Raw genomic sequence first — 27,077 nt, 5'->3', positions numbered from 1 at the left:
TGTGGTACATCTCTCGTTTCATCTCACACCAACTGCTCTCTCACCTCCAAAAATACTGAACTTTCTTTAGCTCCTTGCAAAAGTCCCAGATTTTTGTTTGTTTTTGCCCTTTAGTCTCTGAATATTTCTCCCCAAATTTTCCCTCTGTTTGAAATGCGTTTCTCTTAACCTTTACAACAACATGGCCTTGAAAAATCCTGCAGGTGTTAGCTTCAATCACTTCCTCCAGAAAGCCTTCCCTCATGACTTCAGATTAGAATAAGGCTGACAACTATAGATTCTCTGGCACCCTTCCACTTTTCTAATTAATACAGCCTTTCTGCTACAATGCATATTTCCTGCAATATAAATAAGCTCATATGTCACTGGTGAGTAGGGAATAACAATGTACTCTTGAAGTCGCATTGGTTCATATATGATTTTTTTCTCTCCAGCATACTAACGTGTTACACAAGTAACACAGTTCAAAACAAACTCCACTAATATAGCAAAATACAGCAAGCCACAGAGAAATAGGAATGTGTACGTGAAACCTATTCAATCATATTTTTCGTGGGTTGAGTTTAGCCAACTGTTCTCTCTTAGAAGGGCTTATTGCACGATTCCCCAAAACCATGTATGTTTTTCTCCTGGCTCCATAACTCAAGAACCTCAACTCTTCTGTATAACAACTCCGTCAAGCCAAGCTTACCTTTCTGTTTTTTTAAGCAAAGATCTATATGTATCATAGAGTTTATGCTTTTTAACTGTGCAAGAATTTGTGATTGCTTTTGTTGGTGCCCTAGTTACAGAGTTGCATAGGTTCTCAGTGATGGAAAGGAGGTGGTGAGTTTCAATGTCTAAACTTATGCTCTTAAGGTAGAAAATACTTAAGTACACTAACACTAACATCCTCTAATCCTGAGTACAAAAAGGATAATACTTCTCTACCACTTTGACACTGTGAAGCTTTCCACCTCTCTCTCACCCTGAAGCCATGTATGGGGTCTCCCTCAGCCTGAGTCCCTGCGCAACAATGATGAGCAGAGCACCCCTGCAGAAGACTCATTTTGGACAAGTAATGGGCATGAAGCATAAATATCTGCTGCTTTAAGCCCCTGAGATTGATCGTAGACTAACCTGATTAATTCATAGTTTGGTGTGAGGAGTAGGATGATGTCACAACAAAAATCTTAAAATATGTGGGGTTGGCTTAAGTAGTTCTTCTGTAGGTAACGGATAATGATAATGGAAGTTTAAAAATAGTGTCCATGTTACACAATGGAAAAAATTTGATAACACTGTTGCCTGCAGAAACTTGGGGTTAGATTATGCACCAAGGAACGAGCAGCAATGGAAGATTGGTACAAGGAAATCTGGGGACGATTTATGTGAATAAACCTCTCTGAATGGGAAAAAAAATGTGAATATATTTGTATCCAATGTGAATGTTCACCAGTGGGTGACCTCAGCAGAGGAGGATTTGAATAATTAAACGGAAGAATGACCTGTTCTGTGGATACTAGTTAGCCTCTTTTCGCAGTCACCCCTGTCATCACCCAATGGGCTCAGGGACAAAGTGGCCATGGTGGCAAGGATAAAGGTTGTGCATGGACTCAGCAACATGGACTTCCACTCGCCAAGGCTGACTGCACTATTGCTGCTACTGAGTGCCCGGTCTGCCAGCAGTAGAGAATGATACTGAGTCCCCAGTGTGGCACCATTGCCCAAGATAAACAGCCAGTTATCTGGTGGCAGTTTGATCACACTAAATCCCTTCCACCATGGATAGGGCAACATTTTGTTCTTACTGGAAGAGACACTTACTCTGGATATGGATTTGTCTTCCGTGCATGCAATGGTTCTGCCAAAAGTAGCATCCTTGGACGTAAAGAATGCCTTACCCACTGTCGCGGTATTCCACACAGCACTGCTTCTGATCAAGGAACTCACTGTACAGCAAATGAAGTGAGACAATGGACCCGTGCTCATAGAATTCACCGGTATTACCATCTTCCCCACCATCCTGAGCTTGATAGAATGGTAGAATGGCCCTGTGAAGACTTACAGTGCCAGCTAGGTGGCAAAGAACTTGGCCAAACTGTGTTCTATATTTTGTGGAAAGTAGAAGTTAAAAGTGATGAACTTGGATACTTAGCTGAGGAGATTTCTAAGCAAAGTGTTGAAAGTGCAGCCTGATTCCTCCTGATGGCTTATAGTAAGATGTGAGAGGAAAGAGAGAAATTGAAGTAATTTTTAAGCAAAAAGTAACCAGCACTTGAAGATTTGGAAAATTCTCAGCCTATCCATATTGTAAAAAATGAGAAAATGAGTTCAGAAAAGAATAGCAAGGGAGTGGTTGGAAAATCATTTGATAAAGAGATCCTGGGTGTGACTCATGGGTTTAGTCAGCCATCGCAGCAGAAACCAGGAATAGAGATGGGATTATATCAGCAGGGACACTACCAGTATGAAGTAAAGGGGACAGAGGCAGGATGAAATGAAGGACAGCTGTCAGAATTCTGGGATTCTCCAGGATGGGACAATAGAGCTATCTGACTGCCAACATGCATTGTGGTTCAAGAAAAGGTAAGAGTGACCAAGGATGATTCAGAAATCAGTAGGGCTGCCACTGCCACCACAGGCAGGGTCAGCGCTACCTTCTCCTTGGCTTCAAAGGCAAGACTATGACTCAGAGCCTTGGAGGACTGTGTTGCCCCCGCCAAAGAGTTATGCCCCAGTGGGCCTGGAGAGCAGAGAGAGTGGAACCAAAGAGGATTATTCCTGAGCTTTAAGATCTAATGGAAAAAAAAAAAAATCTAATGAAATTTGCCTTGCTAGGTTGTGGACTTGCTTGGAACCCATCACGCCTTTTGTCTTTCTAATTTCTCCCTCTTGACCTGGGAATATCTGAACTACGCCCGTCCCACCACTGTATTCTGGAATCACATAACTTGTCTGGCTTCATACGTTCACAGTTGGAGAGGAATTTTGCCTCAGAATGAATTGTACCTCGAGTCTCACCCATACCTGATTTAGATATTTAGATGAGACTTTGGGCTTGAGCTTATGCTAGAATGAATTAAGAATTTGGGGTCTATTGAGACGACATGAATGTTTTTGCATGTGAAAAGGACATGAATCTGGCAGCAGGGGAAAGAGCAGAAAGTTACAGTCTGGAACATGTCCCCCCAGTTCCTGTGTTGAAGCCTTAATGCCCAATGTGACAATATTTTGATATAGGACCTTTAAAGAGGTAAAGTTAAAAGAGGTCAAAAGGGCGAGGCATAATCCAATATGACTGTTGTCCTTGTAAGAAGAGAGAGAGAGAAAGACACTAGGGACCGAAGCACAGAGACAAAAGCCTTGTGAAGACACAGCCAAAAGACAGCTGTCTGCAAGCCAAGGAGAGAGGCCTCAGGAGAAATCAACCCTGCCAGCACCTTATCTTGGACTTCCAGCCTCCAGAATTGTGAGAAAATAAATTTCTGTTATTTAAGCCACCCAGTCTGTGGTATTTTGTTATGACAGCCTTAGAAGACTAACACAGGCTGTATTTGACAAGGTAAAATAAAAAAGACTTGGACTCATAAAAGAATTGTTTGGTTTTCAAGGGAAAGTGGAACAGACAGCACACAAAATATTCAGGGTCTTGTAGAGGTAAAAGTTCAAAATGAAAAGTTTTTCTTGACTTTGAAGAATAAAGGGTAAGCTTGAGTATGCCTTTAAGAGACAAAGAACCATAATGTAATAAATCAACTGTATTTACGAACAATAAAATTCATATATTTTAAATTATAAGTTTGGTGACTTTTGGCAACAATACACAATCAAAATACAGAACATTTTCATCTTCATAAAGGGTTTCCTTCACGTCCTTTCCCAATCTCTCTCTACTCCTGGCCCCCAATCAGCAGTTGATCTGCTTTCTGCCACTATAGATTACATATGTATTCCTCAGAATTTTATAAAACAAAATTATACAGTATGTACTCCTTTGTATCTGGCTTCTTCCACCCAGCATGTTTAAAAAATTTGTCTGTGCTGGTATGTGTATCAGAAAGTCATTTTGTTTTTTTGCTAAGTAGTATACTATTGCACGGACTACTGCAATTTGTTTATCCATTCATACACTGATGAAAATTTGGATGGTATGCAGTTTTTGACTATGATAAATAAGGCTTCTCTGAGCAATCATATACAAGTCTTTGTGTAGGCAAATGTTTCTATTTCCCTTGAGTAACTATCTAGATGTAGAATTGCTGGGTCATATGATATGTACCTGTTTATCTTGATAAGAAAATGCCACAGAGTTTTCCAGTGTGGTTGTACCATTTTACCTTCCCACCAGCAATATATGACAGTTTCAATTGCTTCACATCCTCACCAACATTTAGGGTTGTCAGTTTTAATTTCAGCGATTCAAGTTAATGTGTAGTGCTATTCATTGTGAACTTAATTTGCATTTCTTTGATGACTAATGATGTTGAGTATTGTTTCATGTGCTTACTGACCACCGTACACACTCTTGTGAAATGCCTGTTCAGATCTCTGGTTCTTAGTATATTGGACAATTTGTCTTCTTATTATGAGTTGCAAGAGTTCTTTATGTATTTAGAATATATAAATAACTCTTACGTGTATTTTATGTACCTGTTGTATATTTTTATTTAATCTGTAGTTTCTACTTTCAGTTTCTTAATGACGTCTTCCAAAGAGTGGCTGTTTCAATAATGATAAACTCTAATGTATCAATGATTTTTATGCTTCTGGTGTTTATCAAAAAACTTTGCTTATCCCAAGGTCATAAAGATTTTTACCTATTTATTCTTATAGAAGCTTTATAGCTTTAGCATATATATTTAGTTGAGTTATCCATTTCAAGTTTATTCTTGTATATGGCATGTGGTAAAAGTCAAAATTCATTTGTCTTCCTTATAGATATAATAAAGCCAGCACAGTTTGTTTAAAAGACTGCATTTTCTCTACTAATATTTATTGGCTACTGGGTCTGTTTCTGTTGACTGACTTGTCCTCTAATTATGGGTTTCATTTTCCTGACTTTTTTATATTTACAATTTTTTTTTCACACCCAGGACCTCATGAAGTTTATATTGATGAGAATCTTGATTTTGTTGTCTTCCTTTAAGGAGTTTGGGCTTTGTTCTGCTGGACAATTAAGTTATTATACTTGCTGTTTAGTTGGATCCTTCCAAGTTTTGTTTAAGATTTGTTAGGATGTAGAGTAGCCTTTACTTTTACGTCTAGTTTAACCCCATGACTAAGGTGTGGCCCTCCTTGGTCTCTGCTGAGTGATTATCGAGAACTCTTTACTGTGGCTCTGGGTGAGTTCTGGGAACTGTTCAGCTCACAGCTCCCCAGAGGCTCCCTTGCTTGATCTTACAGAATTTCATCCGAGGCACAAACAGATTGTTTTTCAGCTAAAGAGTCTAGGGAACTCATAGTCAGATTTCTTAAGCTCTTTTCTGTGACATCTTTTTTCCCCTCTAGAACTCTTTCGCAATTTCTGACTACCTCAGACACTCTGAACTCTCACCTCTGCCTTCTTAACTTATTGAGGCAACTGAAGTTCTGTTTGGCATCCTCTTCCTGCTTCACTGGTCCAAATGTGGCTCCAGGTAGAAAATTAGGTCATCCTAGAACTCAATTCATTTGTTTCCTATTTCTCAGCAATCACAGTCCTGTGCTGCCTTATATCCAATATGTGAAAACAGTTGTTTCATATATTTTCCCAGCTCTTTAGTTGTATAAAGTGGGAGATTAAATCAGGTGCATGTTTTGCCATCATGGCCAGAAATGGGAGTCCTGACACAGTAACTTTTCAACCGGAAAAAAATGACTCAGTATAACTGATTCACTTTGTTATAAAGCAGAAACTAACACACCATTGTAAAGCAATTATACCCCAATAAAGATGTTTAAAAAAAAAATGACTCAGTGTAAAGAGTATAAGATGTGGCTCTTGCACCAAAGCCAACAGACTCAAGGTGCCTTCCATTAGTCAAAAGTGGAGAAAAATATTGTTGATTCAACTTTGCCCAGGTAGCAGTTTTGGGATCCTTGCGAAGAATGAGGGGTGTGGCTACTGGCAGACTGAGATTTCTAGAATCGAATAGATAAGAATGCTATTAAATTTTTGAGAGAGCTGTACTGATAAAAGAATCAAGAGCTCATGACTATTTGAGACTTAACATGACTCTTGGTCACCCAGATGCCCACACATAGAAAGTGATCAATTAACTTACAAAGTTCCCAGTATCAGCACATTCCCCAATACCTATTTCAGATTTGGCCAAGCAGTATAATAGAAAAGGCAGGCTCTCTAGGAGGACGGAGCTAAGGGCCACGGACAACAGTGAGCAAGGGATCTCCTCCTAAGAGTATTTTCAAGGGCTTATTAATGAGCAGTCCTCACTCCCAAAGTATGTGGCCCTCACCATTACCTGCCAGTGGAATTTAGAAAATGTATGAACCAGTGACTCTTGTGTGTCTTCTATTTTTTCTCATCATAAATGGGGTTGTTTATTACTGTTATCCTATCTTTATCTCACCATTATATATTGGGTATGTGGCACGGGGTCAGGGGAGATAACTTGTATTTTTACTTCAGAATTCTTAGGATCAACAGTAACCATAGCTGAATCTGATAACCACTACACATTATCCTTTGATATGACGAATACTTTGGATCATTCAGAAATCCTGGATTTTGATCTTAATGCCACGATTAAATGAGAATTGAGATTATCTCCCTTGTTGAGGGTGGAGTGTGTAACGTGGGTGGGAGAAAGACTATTGAAAATTTGATAATCAGATTTACGATCTGTGGGAAATATTACCATTGTTCATCAATGTTCTGTTCTCTTTTACTTCTCGGTACCTAGAGGATTGCACTCTTCCATCCTATTGAAATTAGATGGCCATGCGAAATGTGAGTGAAAATAACATATGTCCCTTTGGGGCAGAAGCATTTAATTGCCAGTACAAGAACTTCTACCTCTCTGCCTCTACTAAATTGGACCCTAAATGACCCCAGTTGAAATGGCAGCATTATAAGATAATTTTGCCTCCATCAGACTAAGATGAACAGATGCCCTTTGCCAACCAACTCTGGATATCTAGCTTAAGTGAGAAATACAAATTTGTTGCTTCTTATCACTAAGGAACATTTGTTGTTCTTGTTAACTCATCAAAACTTAGCTTATTCCAATAAAGCCCTGTTTTATTAAATAATTTTGTAGAATATGAATTATTTGGAAACTTTAATACCAGCTCTAGAAGATATACCTGTATTAAGTGCAACAGTTAATATTTGTTCATTACAGACTTTCCTTGATAAACTACAAATTTCACGAGGGTAGGGGTTCTCTTATTTACCGCCATCTCTCCCAAGTACCTAGTGCAGGTAAAGTAGGTTCACAACACTTAATTTAAAAATGAATAAGCATGAATAAGCATGTACTTGAACATAACAAATTAATATTATTACACTCCATTTCATAACCTTAGAACAATAACTTGACTCAGTCATATAAATAGTAGTTAAATATTATTGCTACTTTTGTATCTCAAAATCATCCATATCTTAAGAAGAGAAAACATTTATCAGACCAATGTTTTTCATTTTAGATACTAGGCTAATCCTGCAAATAAATACTAAACTTGCCACACATACAATATTTAATTATCCTCCTCAAATATGAATAGACAGTGAAACAAAACTAAATTTTTCACCCTTCCCAAAAGAGACAAATACTCTTTCCTAGCAAGTGTGAAAAATATAGTAGAGAGTAAATGACGTTTTGCAGAATATCAAATACTAACACGTATAACAAGTACTTTCTACAAAGCAGTGATTTACTTTGAAAGGCACTAGGGTTACAGTAAGGCTAGCATATGCTGTATCAACACAGGAAATGTTATTAATGTATAATTCAATGAACGCCTCATCTAAAATGTAGTCTCTGCTAATTGGTTAAAGTAGTGAGATAGTAGGTATTTAATTTATACTTAGAGAAATTGCTTTGACAAGGTTAAGTTTTATTAGCTTGTTGGTCAACTTGTATTTTGATAATTGAATTCAATTGTTGGAGCCATTCCTAGATCTATTATGCCACAGTGTCATATTAAACCAAGCAGACTTTGAATCCACATTTTCTACAATAATTTACATGAAAATGTAAGAACATTTGCTATGTATTTTCTTTGACTTTGATAGAAAATTTATTCTAGTTCTTTTCTTATGCACTCTGACTAAAGAAATACAGAACATAGGAATTTAAAATAAATATGAATAGGGCTTCCCTGGTGGCACAGTGGTTGAGAATCTGCCTGCCAATGCAGGGGACATGGGTTCGAGCCCTGGTCTGGGAAGATCTCACATGCCACAGAGCAACTGGGCCCGTGAGCCACAACTACTGAGCCTGCGCGTCTGGAGCTTGTGCTCTGCAACAAGAGAGGCCGCGACAGTGAGAGGCCCGCACACCGCGATGAAAAGTGGCCCCCACTCGCCACAACTAGAGAAAGCCCTCGCACAGAAACGAAGACCCAACACAGCCAAAAATAATTAATTAATTTTAAAAAATATGAATAAAAATCCTCTCTAACATATGTAATGAGTACCTATATTATAGCAAAACAGTAATATAATTTCTTATAAACATCTGAAGCTAACTAACATTTGCTAGTTCTATTTCTTTAAAAAACAACAACCTCTGAATTTTGTATATAATAGTGAGTTCAAACTTCTGGGCCCATACAATTGGCCCCTTACAATGAGGTAAAAGTCAAAGACACATGGGATCGTTTTCATTTTCCTGGGACCCGACCAAAGGTCAACAGTAATCCTTTTAATCAGCAACAGCTGTTTTGCAACCCCGACTCTGTCTAAGGCAACGTAGGTTACTCTCTACTCAGAGAAGTCAACACTACCAGGAGTTGATTTCCCAACAACAGCAAGGCAAGAACTAAGTAATAATAGTCTTAAAGTGATTAGAGAAAGTAGCCATCAAACAAGAATTGAATGCTCATTAATATTATCTGTCAAGAATGAGTTTGAATAAAGACATTTTCATTATCAGCAGCCTCTCACTAGAGAAAAGATGCCCCAAGACAAAGGAATAATGATGCCAGGAGGAAGGTCAGAGATGTAGAAGAGACGGAACGCACAGACCAGTAAACACAAAGGCAGTGTGTCCACATGGGAGTTCCTCTGCAGCATTTCCAGGCAGATGTGCAAGTTTTTCCAAATGTTAAATTCCAGAAAAATCAGTTGAGAAACAGAAAATTTGGAGAAGTATACTTCTGCTATGAGTCTTAGGGTTTAATCAACACAGAGATGTTAGTGGTTCAAAGGAATGCACCCACGTCAAGTAGAAAGCAAGATCAGGAAACACTAGCAGGTGCCCGGGGTATGGAAGAAAGAAGTCACCACTATCTAATCCACCTTGCTTGTAACGCTACCATATTGTAAGTGCTCCTTTGTGGCCCTGCGTGTTGGCAACAATGAGGCATTCTTACAAATAAAATTAAGATCAAGAAATTTATATGCATAATATACCCTATACACATCCTTTAAGTGGTATTCTAAAAAATAAGTTTCGGTAGCAAAATAAGTCCTTAAATTGGCAACATTGACACGTGATTCTGTGAAGTAGTGTTAATTTTGCCAGGAGATCAGAACATTACATTTTTTTTTAAAACTACACAATCAAGGTTGCTGCCTTTTCCACTGTTTGAATATTCACTACAGGCTACCATTAGAGGGACTGCAAAGCAAAGAAAATGTGAATGTTGAATGTTGTGGAATATTCTTTCATAAAATCAGAAACCAATCTAAAATCCAAATTAGTAAAATAGTATATGAACTTCAACAGTGAAACTAAAACCAGGGCAAGCAGACAAAACATTTTATCACTCTGCAATCATTATAGAAGGACATGAGCTTAGATGAAGGACATATACACAAACACCCAATTAAACAGGCTTTTGGATACACTCTTAGAAATCTGACTAATATCAATACAAAATTAAGTAATTTTTCTATGACTGATGATATATTTTTACATTTTATGGTTGAACCATAAGGAATTGCTGTTTTTGTGTGTGCAGATTTATGTATGTGTACGAGTGTGTGTCTGTATGGTTGGGGAGAGAGAGGAAGAGAGTGCAAATATAGCACAATGTTAAAAAATACTATGGGCTCTAGCTGCAGTTACAGCTAGAGTGATGCTCAGAAGAAAATTACACCTGTAATTGCTTATAGTAGGAGAAAGATAAATGGCAGAAGAAGTTAAAGAAAGAAAAACAGAAAAAAATTACAAATGATGTAGAAAAAATGAAATATTAAGATCAGAAATAAATAAAATGAAAGGATCAACAAAATCAAAGTTGGTGCTTTGAAAAGCCTAGTTTAAAAAAAAATCTTTGTCAAGATTAATCAAGAAAAAAGGAGATATAAATAAACAATATTAGCAATGAAAAGGGAGAGAGAACTCTAGATGGAACACAGATTTAAAAGATAAGAGCATATTATGAACAACTTTACATCAACACATTTAAAGACTTTGATGAAATGCACACATTCCTAGGAAAATATAAATTACCAAAATGATTTAAGAAGAAATTAAAAATCATTAATTGCTTGAGAAATTTAATCAGTAGTAAATATTCTTTCCCACAAAGACAGCATCAAGCCCACATACTTTTTGGTCAAGTGCTACTAAACATTGCACTTAATAGAAATAGTTATAGTGACAATAATAATAACAAGCTTAAACAAATTCTAACATGGGAAAAAAAAAGAATACCACCCAACTCATTTTATAAGACAAGTATAAACCTGATATCAAAATGTGACAGATACTATAAAAATAAAATTGACTATTTTTAATAATAAAATATATACAAATATTCTAAACAAAATATTAGTTAGCCAAAGAAACAATATAAAAATATACATTATGATGAAGTTGTTCTATTCCAGAAATGGAAAAATGTTTAATCATTAGATAATCTATTAGTTTATTTTCAGTCTCTCCTTTCCAGTTAATATGTTTTAAGACCATAAAATTTCCTCTGTGTGTAGCTTTAGTTATGTTCTTCTGTCTTGGTTGAATTTTTTTTCTCATTTTTGCAAATTTATAGATAATATTTGAGTTCAACTTTGATTTCCTCTTTGATACACACATTTTTAACAGTGAATTTTTACTTTTCACATAGTTAAAATTCTGGTAGTTGGTTTTACTAGATTATGGTAAGATAATATAGCCTGTAAAATTTCGGAATTTTAAAATGTATTAAGCTTTATTTGTCTAAGCACACAACTGGTGTAAAAATAACCCAGCATGCTACAGAAAAGGAAACCATAAACAACATGAAAAGACAACCCTCAGAATGGGAGAAAATATTTGCAAATGAAGCAACTGACAAGAGGATTAATCTCCAAAATATACAAGCAGCTCAAGCAGCTCAATATCAAGAAAACAAACAACCCAATGCAACAATGGGCAGAAGACATAAACAGACATTTCTCCCAAGAAGATATACAGATTGCCAACAAACACATGAAAGGATGCTCAACATCACTAATCATTAGAGAAATGCAAATCAAAACCACAATGAGGTATCACCTCACATCAGTCAGAATGGCCATCATCAAAAATCTACAAACAATAAATGCTGGAGAGGGTGTGGAGAAAAGGGAACCCTCTTGCACTGTTGGTGGGAATGTAAATTGATACAGCCACTATGGAGAACAGTATGGAGGTTCCTGAAAAAACTACAAATAGAACTACCATATGACCCAGCAATCCCACTACTGGGCATATACCCTGAGAAAACCATAATTCAAAAAGGGTCATGTACTACAATGTACATTGCAGCTCTATTTACAATAGCCAGGACATGGAAGCAACCTAAGTGTCCACCGACAGATGAATGGATAAAGAAGATGTGGCACATATATACAATGGAATATTACTCAGCCATAAAAAAGAAACGAAATTGAGTTATTTGTAGTGAGGTGGATGGTCCTAGAGTCTGTCATACAGGGTGAAGTAAGTCAGAAAGAGAAAAGCAAATACCACATCCTAACACATATATATGGAATCTAAAGAAAAAAAAAGGTTCTAATGAACCTATGGGCAGGACAGGAATAAGGATGCAGATGTAGAGAATGGACTTGAGGACATGGGGAGGGTGAAGGGTAAGCTGGGATGAAGTGAGACAGTGGCATGGACATATATACACTACCAAATGTAAAATAGATAGCTAGTGGGAAGCAGTGGCATAGCATAGGGAGATCAGCTCAGTGCTTTGTGACACCTATAGGGGTGGGATAGGGAGGGTGGGAGGGAGACGAAGAGGGAGGGGATATGGGGATATATGCCTACGTATAGATGATTCACTTTGTTATACAACAGAAACTAACACAACATTGTAAAGCAATTATACTCCAATAAAGATGTTAAAAAAAAAACCCAGCCTGCTTTTTCATGCTCATGTTCCATGAGCATGAGAAAGCAAAGCATATTTTATTGTACTGTACAAAGTTCTGCAACTGTCCTATGTTCTTATCTCTCCAAATAGTTATAAAATATAGATATATAATTTTGTTGGTTGTATTATTTAAATCCTCTACCTCCTTGATTCATTAAATTCTAAGAGACATATATTAAGAGGTATCATTTCATTTTTATCTTCATCTCTTTGTATTTTAAGGAATTTTTGCTTTATACACTTCGCAGTTCTTATTTGATGACTCAAGTTTGTGGTCGTTTTATCTTCTTGGTGGATTGTGACTTTTATCACCATATAACATCCCTTTTTGTCTCATTAAATGCTTTTGGCTTTGAAGGTCCTTTTATTACACCAGGTATGTTCCTGTTTCCTTTGAGTTTGTGTTTGCTTTATACATCTCTGCTTAATCGTTCACTTTTTACATTTCTCTATCGCTTTGTTTTAAATGTATTGTTAATAACACAAGTACTGATTTTTAACCCAATCCGACTGCCTCTGTCTTTCGATGGGGGATTCAGCACTTCCCATTTATTACAGCAGCCAATATACCTGGATTTCTTTCCTCCATCTTATTTTAATTATTTAATAAATTTAGTTGTTTCTTCTTTTCTCCTTCCCTCACTTTTACTGGCTGAGTGAACCATCTCTTCATTCTACCTCCTTAACTAAAGTCTTGTGTGACTTTTCCCTCTGCTCTCCCATCCCTAGTCTCACTGACCATGTAAAACATTTAGGAAGAGATGCTGATACTTTACCACCAATCCCTTTCACGTTCTGGATTTTGCTGAGATAATTTAGAATTTTAAGTACCAGGTTAACTCAATAACATTTACATGAATTTTCATCTTACAAATTTCAATCATTTTCACGTACATTTAATCACCTATAATGAAAGGCTCAGTGCTCATCCCTGTTGGCTCTACATTTGCTTTCCTCTATCTTGAAATTTCTATTTTGATTCAATGAGAGTTACTTTCTTCAGTGTTTCCTTCAAGATATGGTATGGGGCAGAGCTCTCTCTGAAAACATATATGATTCAAAATACCTTTGTATTAATTTTCTATTGCTGAATAACAGATGAACACAAACCTTACAATTTACAAAACCACAATGAAATATCACCTTACATCTGTTAGAATAGCCATCATCAAAAAGACAAGAGATAAGGGGGACATGTGTATGCATATAGCTGATTTGCTTTGTTGTGCAACAGAAGCTAATGCAGTATTTTGAAGCAATTATACTCCAATAAACATCTATTAAAAAAAGACAAGAGATAACAAAGGCTAATGAGGGTGTGGAGAAAAGGGAAGCCTTGTGGACTGTTGGTGGGAATGTAAATTGGTGCAGCCACTATGGAAAACAGTATGGATATTCCTCAAAAAATTAAAAGTAGAACTACCATATGATCCAGCAAATAATTCCACTTCTGGGAATATATCTAGAGAAAATGAACACAATAACTCAAAAAGATATCTGCAACCCCACGTACACAGCAGCATTATTTATAATATCCAATAAGTGAAAATAATCCTAAGTGTCCATGGATGGATGAATGGGTAAAGAAGTTGTGATAAATATATATATGTGTGTGTGTGTCTGTGTACACACACACACACACACACACACACACACACACACACACACACACACACACAATGAAATATTACTCAGCCATGAAAAATGAGGAAATCGTACCATTTGCAGCAGCATGGATGGAACTTAGAGGCATTACGCTAAGTAAAATAAGTCTGACAGAGACAGACAAATACTGTTTGACCTCACTTATATGTGGAATCTGAAAAAAAACCAAAAAAACTCATAGAAGAAAGGATCAGACTTGTTGTTACCAGAGACAGAGGGTAGGGGGAGAGAGAATTAGAGGAAGGTGGTCAAAATGTACAAACTTCTAGTTATAAGATAAATAACTACTGGGAAGGTAATGTACAACATGGTGACTGCAGGTAACACTGTTGTATGGTATGTAGGAAAGATGTTAAGAGCGTTAATCCTAAGAGTACTTATCACAAGGAGAAAAATATTTTTTTTCTTCTTTCCTTTTTTTTAAAATGTATCTATATGAGATGATGTATGTTAGCTGAACCTACTGTGGTAGTCATTTCACAATCAAACCACCATGCTGTAGGCCTTAAATTTAGACAGTGATGTATGTCAATTACTTCTCAATAAAACTGGGGGAAAAAAACCCCACAATTTAAAACATTTATTATATCAAAACTCTATAGGTCAGAAATTCAGGGAAACTTGGCTGGAATCTCTGCTTAAGGATTCATAGGCCAAAGTCAAGGTGTTGTCCAAGATATTTCCTTATCTGGAAATTCTGGATAAGAATTCACTTCTTCACTCATACAGAGTGATGGCCAAATTCAGTTCCCTGTGATTGTACAGCAGGGCTGTCTTCATTTTCTTGTTGGCTATCAGCTAGGGACCACTCTCAGCTCCCAAAGGCTGCCCGCACTCTTTAGCATGTGGTCCCCTCCATCTTCAAAGCCAGCAATGGGGTAAATCTCTGACTTTATCTTCTGCTACCAGTCAGAGAAAACTCTCGTTTATAAAGGGCCCACCTGATTGGGTCAGACCTATGTGGATAATCTCCATATCTTAAGGCCAACTAACTCGGGTCTTTAATCACATCTGCAAAATCCCTTCACATCAGTATCTAGACTAGTGTTTGACTAATAAGGGAGGAATGCTGGGATCACATCTTTACAATTCTGCCTACCATACTGTTCTCATAGATGAGTGATAAATGATTTATCAACTGGAAATTGAGTTCTTGGACCACAGTTTTTCGCTCTCAATGACCCACTAATTTATTCCATTGTCTTCTACTTTCTAGTGATGCTGACAAGATATCCGAAGCTATTTGGATATTTTTTCATATATAAAGAGCATCCTTTCTTTCCCTGCTGGAATCTAAAAATATTTTTTCTTGTATTTTAGAATTCAGGATACCCAGCATAATTCTCCTAGGGCTATCCTCCAAACATCTTACCGTCTTCTACATCAGCAGTCCCCAAACTTTTTGGCACTAGGCAGCGGTTCCGTGGAAGACAATTTTTTCCACGGAAGTGGGGTGCGGGGGGTTGGTTCAGGCAGTAACGCGAGCGAGAGGGAGCAATGAGGAGCGGCAGATAAAGCTTCACTCACTCACCGGCCGCTCACCTCCTGCTGTGCGGCCCAGTTCTTAACAGGCCGCGGACCCCTGTTCTACATGATATCTACCTCTGTGTTTTGACTTTCTGTTGTGAGATATTTCTTTCAAGGTACTAATTCTGTGCTCAGAAGAAATCATCTATTTTGAGGTTCATCCATTCAATTTTGAAATGCAGAAAGATTGGTGTCTTGTTCCCTGAGTACTTTCAATGCTCTTGTTTTATCTCCTTGAGAGTTCCCATAGGTTTTTATTTAAATTCTCTTCCATTAGCTCTAGTTCACTGGGAGCCGTCTGTTCTGATCAGCTAGGTCCTGCTCTTCCAATGAACAGGTTGTAAATTTTCTTCACCCGCTCACAGTCCTGCCTTCCTTCCATACTGTGCAGTCAGGCTGTTGGGATCTCTCCACTGTGGCAAACCTGCAGGCACAGCATGTTCCACACTTACAGGCCAGGCATGTAAAACTGGAACCTCTTACCTTTCTTCTGAGGTACTGGGAAGCTGTCTCCTCTCTCCACATCTCACAGACAGCAGTTGTCTCCAAACCACAGAAAAGGGGAGCAGCTTTGCCCATTAAGGCGTGCTGCCTCAGTCGCACTGGGGTCACAAAAATCAGGAGCTCCCTTCTAGTGCGATAGGGAAGAGGAAACCTGACTCCGTATTAGATTTGTCTCTTTTACTTTCATCTTTTGTATTCTATTGCTTTTGCTTCAAGTTAAGAGCGTTGCCTATAGCCTGAAATACACAGGATAGTCCATTCTCAAGGCTCTGACATTTAAAGGTATAGCACTTTTCCATTCATATAGAGATTAAAAGTTGCAGAACAGAGAATAGCATCTGTCTTGTTGGAGGTTTACAGGAACAACGTGACCTGACCTACGTGGACAGCTGCAAGAACAAAGGATTCAGACACCAAGAGCTTTGGAACAACCAACCACACCCCCCCTTTTAGTATAAGAGAAGCCTGAATTCTGACTTGAGGAAAACGGTTCTCTAGGACATTAGTCTGCCATCTCCTCAGACTCCCGGCTTTCTAAATAAAGTCGGTATTCCTTGCCCCAACACCTCTTCTCCCAAGTTACTGGCCTGTCACGTGGCAAGCAGAATGAGTGTGGACTCACTAACACAAGGTACCTCCTCTCAGTGCAAAGCAACAGGATTTCTCTGCCTACAACCCCTTGGGGCACTGTCAACTCTGCCATCTTTGCCTCAAGTTGAGTCAAGTCTGGAAGGAGAGTTTCAAGAAGAAACCATATCAGGATCTAGAGTAGGTTTGGTGTCTCAGCTTAACTTAGAGCAGTCAGGTGAAGACATTTTAATAAACACATTACTGATATTTTTAGCCTACCTGATAATAAACAGAGAAAACATTCTAACAAGATCCTGAGCAAGGTTTCTGGGAAGATGGCAGCCTGGGTGCCTGAGCCTGAAACCTTCCCACTGCTGCCTTTCTGCTGCCCATTTAGGAAAGAGATTTTGGATGGGGCTGTATTCTTTTTTTGTTGTTTTTTAATTAATTTATTTATTTTTGGCTGCTTTGGGTCTTTGTTGCCGCGCGTGGGCTTTCTCTAGTTGCGGCAAGTGAGGGCTACTCTTCGTTGGGGTGCATGGGCTTCTCATTGCGGTGGCTTCTCATTGTGGAGCAAGGGCTGTAGGCGCATGACCTTCAGTAGTTGTGGCATGTGGTCTCAGTAGTTGTGGTGCACAGGCTTGGTTGCTCTGCGGCATGTGGGATCTTCCCGGATTAGGACTTGAACCCGTGTCCCCTGCATTGGCAGGCGGATTCTTAACCCCTGTGCCACCAGGGAAGTCCTGGGGCTGTATTCTTCCTGGCTCTGGGAAGAAGCAAAGATCAGCAGTAGAGGTAAAAGTTTGCCTCACCAATAATTTTGAGGTGCAAATCACAAGTTTTAAGACTCCCTGAAGGAAAAACAGCAGGCAAGTGATGACAGGTGACTATGGAAAGAGCAGCATCTAAAAACAATTTTTGCTACAGGACTCAAGGAGAGGCAAGCTTTCTCTCTCCCTAGTCTCTGATTCCTTGTTCTGGTTCAGGGTGACAGATGGTTGAGCCCTCACACCCAACCTATACTTCAAAATAGCATGCATGCATGCATGCATGTGTATGTATACACCCAGACACACACACACCAACACAGAGAGAGAGCAAGTTTTTTTCAGTTATGGGGCAATATATTTTCAGCAATTATCTTTTAGTGTTGAAATTATAGGTCATGACTTTCTTTAAAATTTTTATATTATGTAAAACATTTCATGAGCATACATTCCTTTTATAACAAAAAGCAATATTTTATAAAATATTATGATTGCCACTAATCTGATTTTTCCTAAAGTGTGTGGGATCATTTGAGGCTCCTAACAGCACTTGTTTTTTGTGGGATCACTATTTTAGGCCATGAGAGTTTCACTGAGCTGATTGTTTTGACTGCAAAAACAAAACATAAAGGTATTTGGAGATACTAAACATCAAAGTATTTGGAAATATATAGATAGCTGCCTTGTCGTTGTTGTTGTTAAAATACTTAATGTTCAGTGAATATAGCCTTTCTTGATTTACAGCTGTTACTTGGATTCAAAATACTTAATTCACTGGGAAATCGGCTAGTTTACAATTATACATAAAAGCAAAAACAAACAAAAAGAATATAGCCAGATATATCCATTTTTTTCTCCTCCTTTACTCACCCATTCACCAAACCAGGTGAACGGTGCACAGCCATCTGCAGATTCACTCAACCATCCATCCATCCATTTATCCATCACCCATCTTTCTACCCATGTATCTCTTAAACAAAAACACTGAATGCAAGGCATTGTGATATGCATAGTGAGGGAACTATCCAGACAATGCCCTGACTTTCGAAAATTTTACAATGTAATTGGGGAAACAAATGGTATAAAATTGAAACCTAGAAATAAAACAAGTGCATAACAGATTGATTCTGAGTCATAACAGATTAATAATAGGAGTGATAAAGCATGAGATATTAATTGGGAAGAAGGAAATAGTGTGGAATCTATTTAAGCAGTCCTTATAGAAAATGAACTTCAGCTGCACTGCTAAACACACACACAATTTTTTTTAGAGGAAGAGAGCAAAATAATTCAAGAAAATAGAAAATAATCAAAACATTGCAGCCAGGGTGCCCACCCTCTAGAGGTGACACCTGATAAGAACACCATTTGCACCTATCCTGTAGGTTGCCAGGGCACGAAGTCTTCCCAAAGAGTGAGAGTCTTTATATGTTGCCTCAGACTCACAACTGGCACCTCACTGAGCAGAAAATTAACCTGGGGATAGTTTACAGTTGATTTACTGTAAATCAGGTGCTACCTGTAAATCTGGTGCTACCAGACCCATCTCTTTTAGTCACTGTTCATTAAGTATTCATGAGCCAGGCTGGCTATCTTTCATTCTTTATTGTATTCAAGGAAGAAAAAAAACCACGTGAAACCATTTTCCTGGCTGAATGGGTGAAATAATTTAAAAGCCAATATTTTAGCCTGGCAGCTTGTCTAACAACCATGAGACTCTCTTCAGAACAATAATTAAAGTAGCTCTTTATTATATAAATTATTCATTCACTTTTTAACATCAGGTGAAATTATGTTTATATGGAATGAGTACTGAAGACAGTTTTGCCATTCCAAGAGTCACCTCCCATTAGTTTGTCACACTTTCATCATGAAGTGAAGTTACTGCGCAGCTGCTTTCCTGTGAAATGAATATCTTTACTTACGTAAATATAAGATTGCACAATAAGATTAATGTTGAGTTTACACTGACTGACATTGTAAAGGCATGCATCTACTCAATGGGAACAGAAGTATCCTCAAGGGAAAGAAAACATTTTGTGGATATCTCCTCCTATACATCCTGGAAACACTGGACTAAATATACTATCTCCCTGAGGTGCAATTCATGGAGACAAGATGAGGAGATGGTGATTTCTTAGTACTAAGTACGAGCAGTGTGTTAAGACTCCCAAAATTCTTCAGGCACAGGAAGTCCCACCACTGATCTTTTCACCATCCATCACCCTCCTCATGTACTCACCACTTCACTTGCTTAGATTCTATGCTGTTCCTACAATCACTTCTTGGTCCATATCCTGAATTCCCTTACCTCCATCCTTCTGTACTACTCAACTGACTAAACTCTACCAGGTTAATTTCAACTCTCCATTGACACTCGTTGTTCTCACTCTTTTAAATTTTGGCCATCATTATTTGAGTGTAGTGGTATTTCACTGTGATTTTAATTTTTATTTTTTTATAATTTTAAAAAATTTTAACTATTTATTTACTTACTTATTTACTTTTAGGCTGCATTGGGTCTTTGTTGCTGCACGCGGGCTTTCTCTAGTTGCGGCAAGCGGGGGCTACTCTTCGTTGCGGCGTGCGGGCTTCTCGTTGGAGTGCCTTCTCTTGTTGCAGAACACGGGCTCTAGGCATGTGGGCTTCAGTAGTTGCAGCACGCAGGCTCAGTAGTTGTGGCTCGCGGGCTCCAGAGCACAGGCTCAGTAGTTGTGGCACACGGGCTTAGTTGCTCCGCAGCATGTGGAATCTTCCCGGACCAGGGATCAAACCCGTGTCTCCTGCATTCACAGGTGGATTCTTAACCACTGCGCCACCAGGGAAGTCCCCACCGTGATTTTAATTCACACTTCTCTGAAGAATAACAATATTGAGCACTTTCCCATGTGTGTTTACCCATTGAGATATCATTTTATGTCAAGTACCAGTTCAAGTATCCTATCCATTTTTTCAATGGGTCATTTGTCTTTTTCTTATTTACTTGTAGTTCTTCATATATTCTGGATACATATCCTTTAATGTTTATATATATTTTAAATATTTTCTTCCCATCTAATTTTAATGATGTTCAAGTTATCACTTTTTCCTTTATGGTTAGTTTTTTTTTTATGTCCTGTTTAAGAAGTCTTTGCTAATGAACTTAAGATTTATTAATTCACTGAGAAATTAGAAACAACCAAAAAGCAGTTTCTATACCCCTGACTGACAACAAATCCATCAACCTACCTGCACTTCTACTCATAAATTCTGCCCTCCCTCCTGATACAATGGATGGATTTTCCTTGCTCCTTACTAAGGTCAAACTTGCTACTGCTTCTCATCCCCTCTCATCTCTAAGACCTTCTCTCCTGCCAGTATCTTTTTTTCTCTTCTTCATCACCAAGTTTTCCTTCTCTACCAGATCATGCCCATCAGTATACAAACATGCTGTGATATCACCCATTGCAGGAAACCAGCAGGAAGGTGATGGCACCAAATTAGGGTAATGTGAGGAGGATTCATAAAATGGCCCTTTACAAAGGCAAGGGCAGGGGGTAGAGAAAACATGAAAGATATAGAGTACCATAAGGTTTATACAATGACAATGTAGCCAAGCCTAAATCCCTAGTGAAGACTCAAAAAGAGTCAGCCAGGCAGAATGACTATTGAGAGATGTAGTAAAGGGAACCAGGTGATGGTTACATAAGAATTTTCATTATGAGTAGTCATCAAATTACAACTATATTTTTATGCATTTACAAATAAAGGTGTGCTATAACATATAAATAATATATATTAAAATTACTTTTGGAAAGTAAACGGATATACAATTGTTCAGCATTCTTATATTAAATGAAAAGAAAATAGAGCTTTCACAGTGATCTTTTAATTTACAGTGACCAAATCTTAATATAGGTGGCCTTTGCAACATGAATTGTTGAAGTTCATCCTATCAAAAGACATTACTGAGGATCTATTTTTGAGGATAACATATTAATAATAATATCTTATTTTTATAAAAGGCTGTTGGCTTGTGTCATATCTTTTTTTTTATTTTTTTTTATTTTATTTTTTTATTTTTTTACATCTTTATTGGGGTATAATTGCTTTACAATGGTGTGTTAGTTTCTGCTTTATAACAAAGTGAATCAGTCATACATAAACATATGTTCCCATATGTCTTCCCTCTTGCGTCTCCCTCCCTCCCACCCTCCCCATCCCACCCCTCCAGGCTGTCACAAAGCACCGAGCCAATATCCCTGTGCCATGCAGCTGCTTCCCACTAGCTATCTACCTTACTGCGTTTGTTAGTGTGTATATACCCATGACTCTCCCTCGCCCTGTCACAGCTCACCCTTCCCCCTCCCCATAACCTCAAGTCCGTTCTCTAAGAGTTCTGCGTCTTTATTCCTGCTTTACCCCTAGGTTTTTCATGACATTTTTTTTCTTAAATTCCATATATATGTGTTAGCATACGGTATTTGTCTCTCTCTTTCTGACTTACTTCACTCTGTATGACAGACTCTAGGTCTATCCACCTCATTACAAATAGCTCAATTTCGTCTCTTTTTATGGCTGAGTAATATTCCATTGTATATATGTGCCACATCTTCTTTATCCATTCATCCGATGATGGACACTTAGGTTGTTTCCATCTCCGGGCTATTGTAAATAGAGCTGCAATGAACATTTTGGTACATGACTCTTTTTGAATTATGGTTTTCTCAGGGTATATGCCCAGTAGTGGGATTGCTGGGTCATATGGTAGTTCTATTTGTAGCTTTTTAAGGAACCTCCATACTGTTCTCCACAGTGGCTGTATCAATTTACATTCCCACCAACAGTGTAAGAGGGTTCCCTTTTCTCCACACCCTCTCCAGCATTTATTGTTTCTAGATTTTTTGATGATGGCCATTCTGACAGGTGTGAGATGATATCTCATTGTAGTTTTGATTTGCATTTCTCTAATGATTAGTGATGTTGAGCATTCTTTCATGTGTTTGTTGGCAGTCTGTATATCTTCTTTGGAGAAATGTCTATTTAGGTCTTCTGCCCATTTTTGGATTGGGTTGTTTGTTTTCTTGTTATTGAGCTGCATGAGCTGCTTGTAAATTTTGGAGATTAATCCTTTGTCGGTTGCTTCATTTGCAAATATTTTCTCCCATTCTGAGGGCTGTCTTTTGGTCTTGTTTATGGTTTCCTTTGCTGTGCAAAAGCTTTGAAGTTTCATTAGGTCCCATTTGTTTATTTTTGTTTTTATTCCCATTACTCTAGGAGGTGGGTCAGAAAGGATCTTGCTTTGATTTATGTCATAGAGTGTTCTGCCTATGTTTTCCTCTAAGAGTTTGATAGTTTCTGGCCTTACATTTAGGTCTTTAATCCATTTTGAGCTTATTTTTGTGTATGGTGTTAGGGAGTGATCTAATCTCATACTTTTACATGTACCTGTCCAGTTTTCCCAGCACCACTTATTGAAGAGGCTGTCCTTTCTCCATTGTACATTACTGCCACCTTTATCAAAGATAAGGTGTCCATATGTGCATGGGTTTATCTCTGGGCTTTCTATCCTGTTCCATTGATCTATATTTCTGTTTTTGTGCCAGTACCATACCGTCTTGATGACTGTAGCTTTGTAGTATAGTCTGAAGTCAGGGAGCCTGATTCCTCCAGTTCCTTCTTTCGTTCTCAAGATTGCTTTGGCTATTCGGGGTCTTTTGTGTTTCCATACAAATTGTGAAATTTTTTGTTCTAGTTCTGTGAAAAATGCCAGTGGAAGTTTGATAGGGATTGCATTGAATCTATAGATTGCTTTGGGTAGTAGAGTCATTTTCACAATGTTGATTCTTCCAATCCAAGAACATGGTATATCTCTCCATCTATTTATATCATCTTTAATTTCTTTCATCAGTGTCTTATAATTTTCTGCATACAGGTCTTTTGTCTCCTTAGGTAGGTTTATTCTTGTGTCATATCTTATGACCATCAATTCTAAATCTTACTCTGTCTGGTATTCTAAATAATTCCCATGCATTGTAATATTATTTCCACAGTTTGTTTTGACAAATGTTCTAACAAATGCTATTTGAAAATTTTACAAGAGGACTTAAGAAGGAAGTTTTACGGTTATAAAATTTTATGCTTAAAAACTAAAAATGTACTTTTATTGTTGCAGACTAATGCATGCAATTAACCTCTTGGTGAAGAGAACATCCATTAGGCTTTATCAGGGAGTACAGTTAAGAGTGGCTTAGCAGGTTGCAAATAATAGATCATTCCAACATTCCCACTTCCCCGAGTCATCAGACTCACACCTCTCTGGTATTCCAGAGAAATTTCAGTTTTTCAACTCTTTAAAATCTAGGCCATCATTGAGTTTATGCTTAGATTTGCCAACCCTGCAGAGGATAAATTTCTCAGGATCCCACTTCTTGAACGAGCACATCGAATCTTCACTCTTTGGTGGTAAACCCATAGCAATGCATTTGGCCACTTGAGGTTTATATCTCATCCCCCTGTTCAAACACCCTTAGAATTCACCGCCACATGCTCCCCAGGCTCCTGTTGAGGTGAATTGCAGAAGTCTTATATGCTTTTGGTCTATAGGTTATCTCAGGTCTGAGCAGCCCTTCTCTTTAATCCTCCTAGCTATGCTGGTTTCTAAATCTTGTAACTGCCCTGGAGGCAGTAAAAGTTGGTAGGGGTCACAGCTGAAGAGAACTGGCATCAGTTTGGGAGGCTAGTGCCTCAAGTGTAGCCACTGAAAGGCTTTTATGGAAGTCCCTCAACAGGCAAAGGGAATTAGGTGAAGTTCAAGACTTTTTGGTCTTGCCTAGGTCAGCCCAAATGTCTCTATCCTATTTCCCAGGATATTTTTCTTCTTCCCCGCTAATGCCCTTACCTTAGTGTAAGAGACTTAGTGATGTCTTCAACTCTGCAGCCTTATAATCTGTCCTGGGATTGATCCATAGTCCTATCTGCCCTGAAACATTAGGAGACAAAGCATTCTTTCAAAGGTTTCATAGAGATCTTTCAGTTTTCCATGTGTGTTCTTTACTGGATGTCCATGGCCTTTAATTTTCCCTATGTATGCTCTCCAGAACCATATTAAAGAAGGCTGATGATTCCACCATCTTTATAATCACTTCATTGCTATAGTGACAAAATTTCACTTTCCACTTTATTCCATCCTACAGTGTTACCTCAGTAACTGATTCCACTGCTTGCTATGGGTTACCCTGATCCTTGCTCCCCCATTCCCCTATTCCAGTAGATTTTAATACTTGGACATATGAGAAATGTCATCCAGGAAAACCACTTTGAGGATCTGTTTCTTGAAGCCACTTAATTTAAATCTTCTTTGAGTTACTATAAAATTGTGTTGTTTTAAGCCACTAAGTTTGCAGTACTTTATTACAGCAGCAAAAAGAAACTAGTACATCAATTAACAATTGTTATTTCCGGACAGCCACCTTCCTTCATTTTACTGAATGGCTAGAGTTCAGTTATCTCACAGGGCAGTTTAAATTTTTTCGTTTTCTTTTTCTTTTGTGGGAGTATGGCTTAGCAAATTCTAAAGGAGAACAAAAGAGTATTTATCATCATTAAGTTGTTTACACTTTTTATTGAATGCTTCTCTTGCACTCCAACTTTCTCTCAAAAACACACACACACTTTTTAATTATAACCCTGAAAGTTATTACCCTGGAAAATTAGTGCTATTATTTTTCATTTTAAAACTAGACAAAGTTTTAGAGTGGTTTAGCTACTTGCTTAAGGTCAAGTAGTTAATATGTGCCAGAGCCGCAAGTCAACTCCCAGAACTACAGGGATTCAAAATCCATGTTCATTTCATGATGCAATGTGGCTTCCATAAGAGCCAGCAACATTACACTATAAGCATCTTACATCATGCTCATCCTTCCTTTCACATAGCAAGGAAGCGATGTGCATGTAATAATAAAATTTAAGGCCTATTGAGTAGGATTTTGGAGGAGAGGGTGTCAATGAGCATATTTTCCCATTTTTATCCCAGCCTTTAGTTTCAACTTACCTCAGTTTGCCCCAATAAAATCGGTGATTTTTCTTAAAGAAACATTCTTATCTGATGGAAATACTAAACACAAACAACTGGAATGTTCAGAAATTCTTCAATCAACAAATCTGCCAGTGTCTAATAGGAGCACTGTCCTAAAAGGTGTGAAACTATTGAAGTGTAAAAACTCCCACTGCTAAGGCCCCCATGGAGTTTATTTTAAGTCCTACCGTGAAGAAGGAGGAGGAGAAAGAGGAGGAGAAGAAACCAACATAAGTAACCTATTCAAGCGCAAGTGCTGTAACCACTAACTCATCAGTCTGACACTAGAAGTTATGATCATGTGGACCCAACTGTCACCCTCCTGCTGCCTTCTGCTGTTGCTGATAAAGTTAAATGTCAAGACAGTGCAGGACTGACATCAAATCTTCTGATGAACATACAAGAGCCACAGACGGTATGGGTGGAACTTAACCTGCATTCCTGAATGGCTCCAGGAAAGCTAATACTCCCTGCCAACGTCACTGGACTATGCTAGGATAGAACAACTATCTAAACCACTGAGTTTTGAAGATTTATCTGCTAAACAATTAGAAATGTTACCCTACATAATAAAAGCAATTTTCAAAATCAGAAAAAAAAAAAGAGAAACTTTTAAGGAATTACAGAGGTACAGTAAGCAAGCACAGAAGCTAATCTCTCAATCACAGCCCTGGACCATATTAAATCAGGGTGGATCCAATACTGCGTCTTCTAGCTCTGCTTTATGGACTTCAGAAGATCAGACAATAGATGTGAAAAATTGAAATGGGATTAACTCATTTTCAGGGGGTTCAAAATATCACTTTATATCTATTGACCATGGAATTTGGAATGTACACTCTAGAAATTCTAAACTGGTATACATATTTATCAAAAACATATTCCCACCTATGGGCCCAGACGACATCAAAGTGGTATCAACATTGACATCAACTGTGAAAATCTGTTTCACTAACATCCAATTTTATGTCTCCTCCCTCCCTCCACATCTATAGGGTAAAACTTAAAAGAAAGAACTATAATGCCACATACTACAGGATCTTGTCATTGAGATTCTGAGAGAGTATGTTTCCTTACCACAATACATTCATTTCTCAATAGTGTGTTTTATACTTTGCTTCTGTAACTCGCCTTACACAAGTAAGAAAATTGAGTTCACAATCATGTTTTACCCCCTTGAAATAATATGGTTCTGCTGCTATAAATAACTGAGTTATTTATTTATTTCATTGAGTTACTTATTTATTTATTTCATTATTTTGTTTATTTAATTCACTGAATTATTTCAGTGAGATGCTGAATTATTTAACTCTATAAATAACTCAGCATTTCACCTCTATCAACAGGAATCTACAAGTGACTGAATGGTCACCTGCACAGAGGGTTGTCAGAGTGATTTCTCCAAGATGAGAAATGAGCTGGGCAACCCAGCTTGCCCAGGTGAGTGGGGCACAAAGTCTCACATCCATCATATCAGCCCACTGTTGCTA

Source organism: Lagenorhynchus albirostris, chromosome 3 (assembly GCF_949774975.1).
Source record: "Lagenorhynchus albirostris chromosome 3, mLagAlb1.1, whole genome shotgun sequence".
Taxonomy (NCBI): Eukaryota; Metazoa; Chordata; class Mammalia; order Artiodactyla; family Delphinidae; genus Lagenorhynchus; species Lagenorhynchus albirostris.
This window is presented reverse-complemented; position numbering follows the sequence as displayed.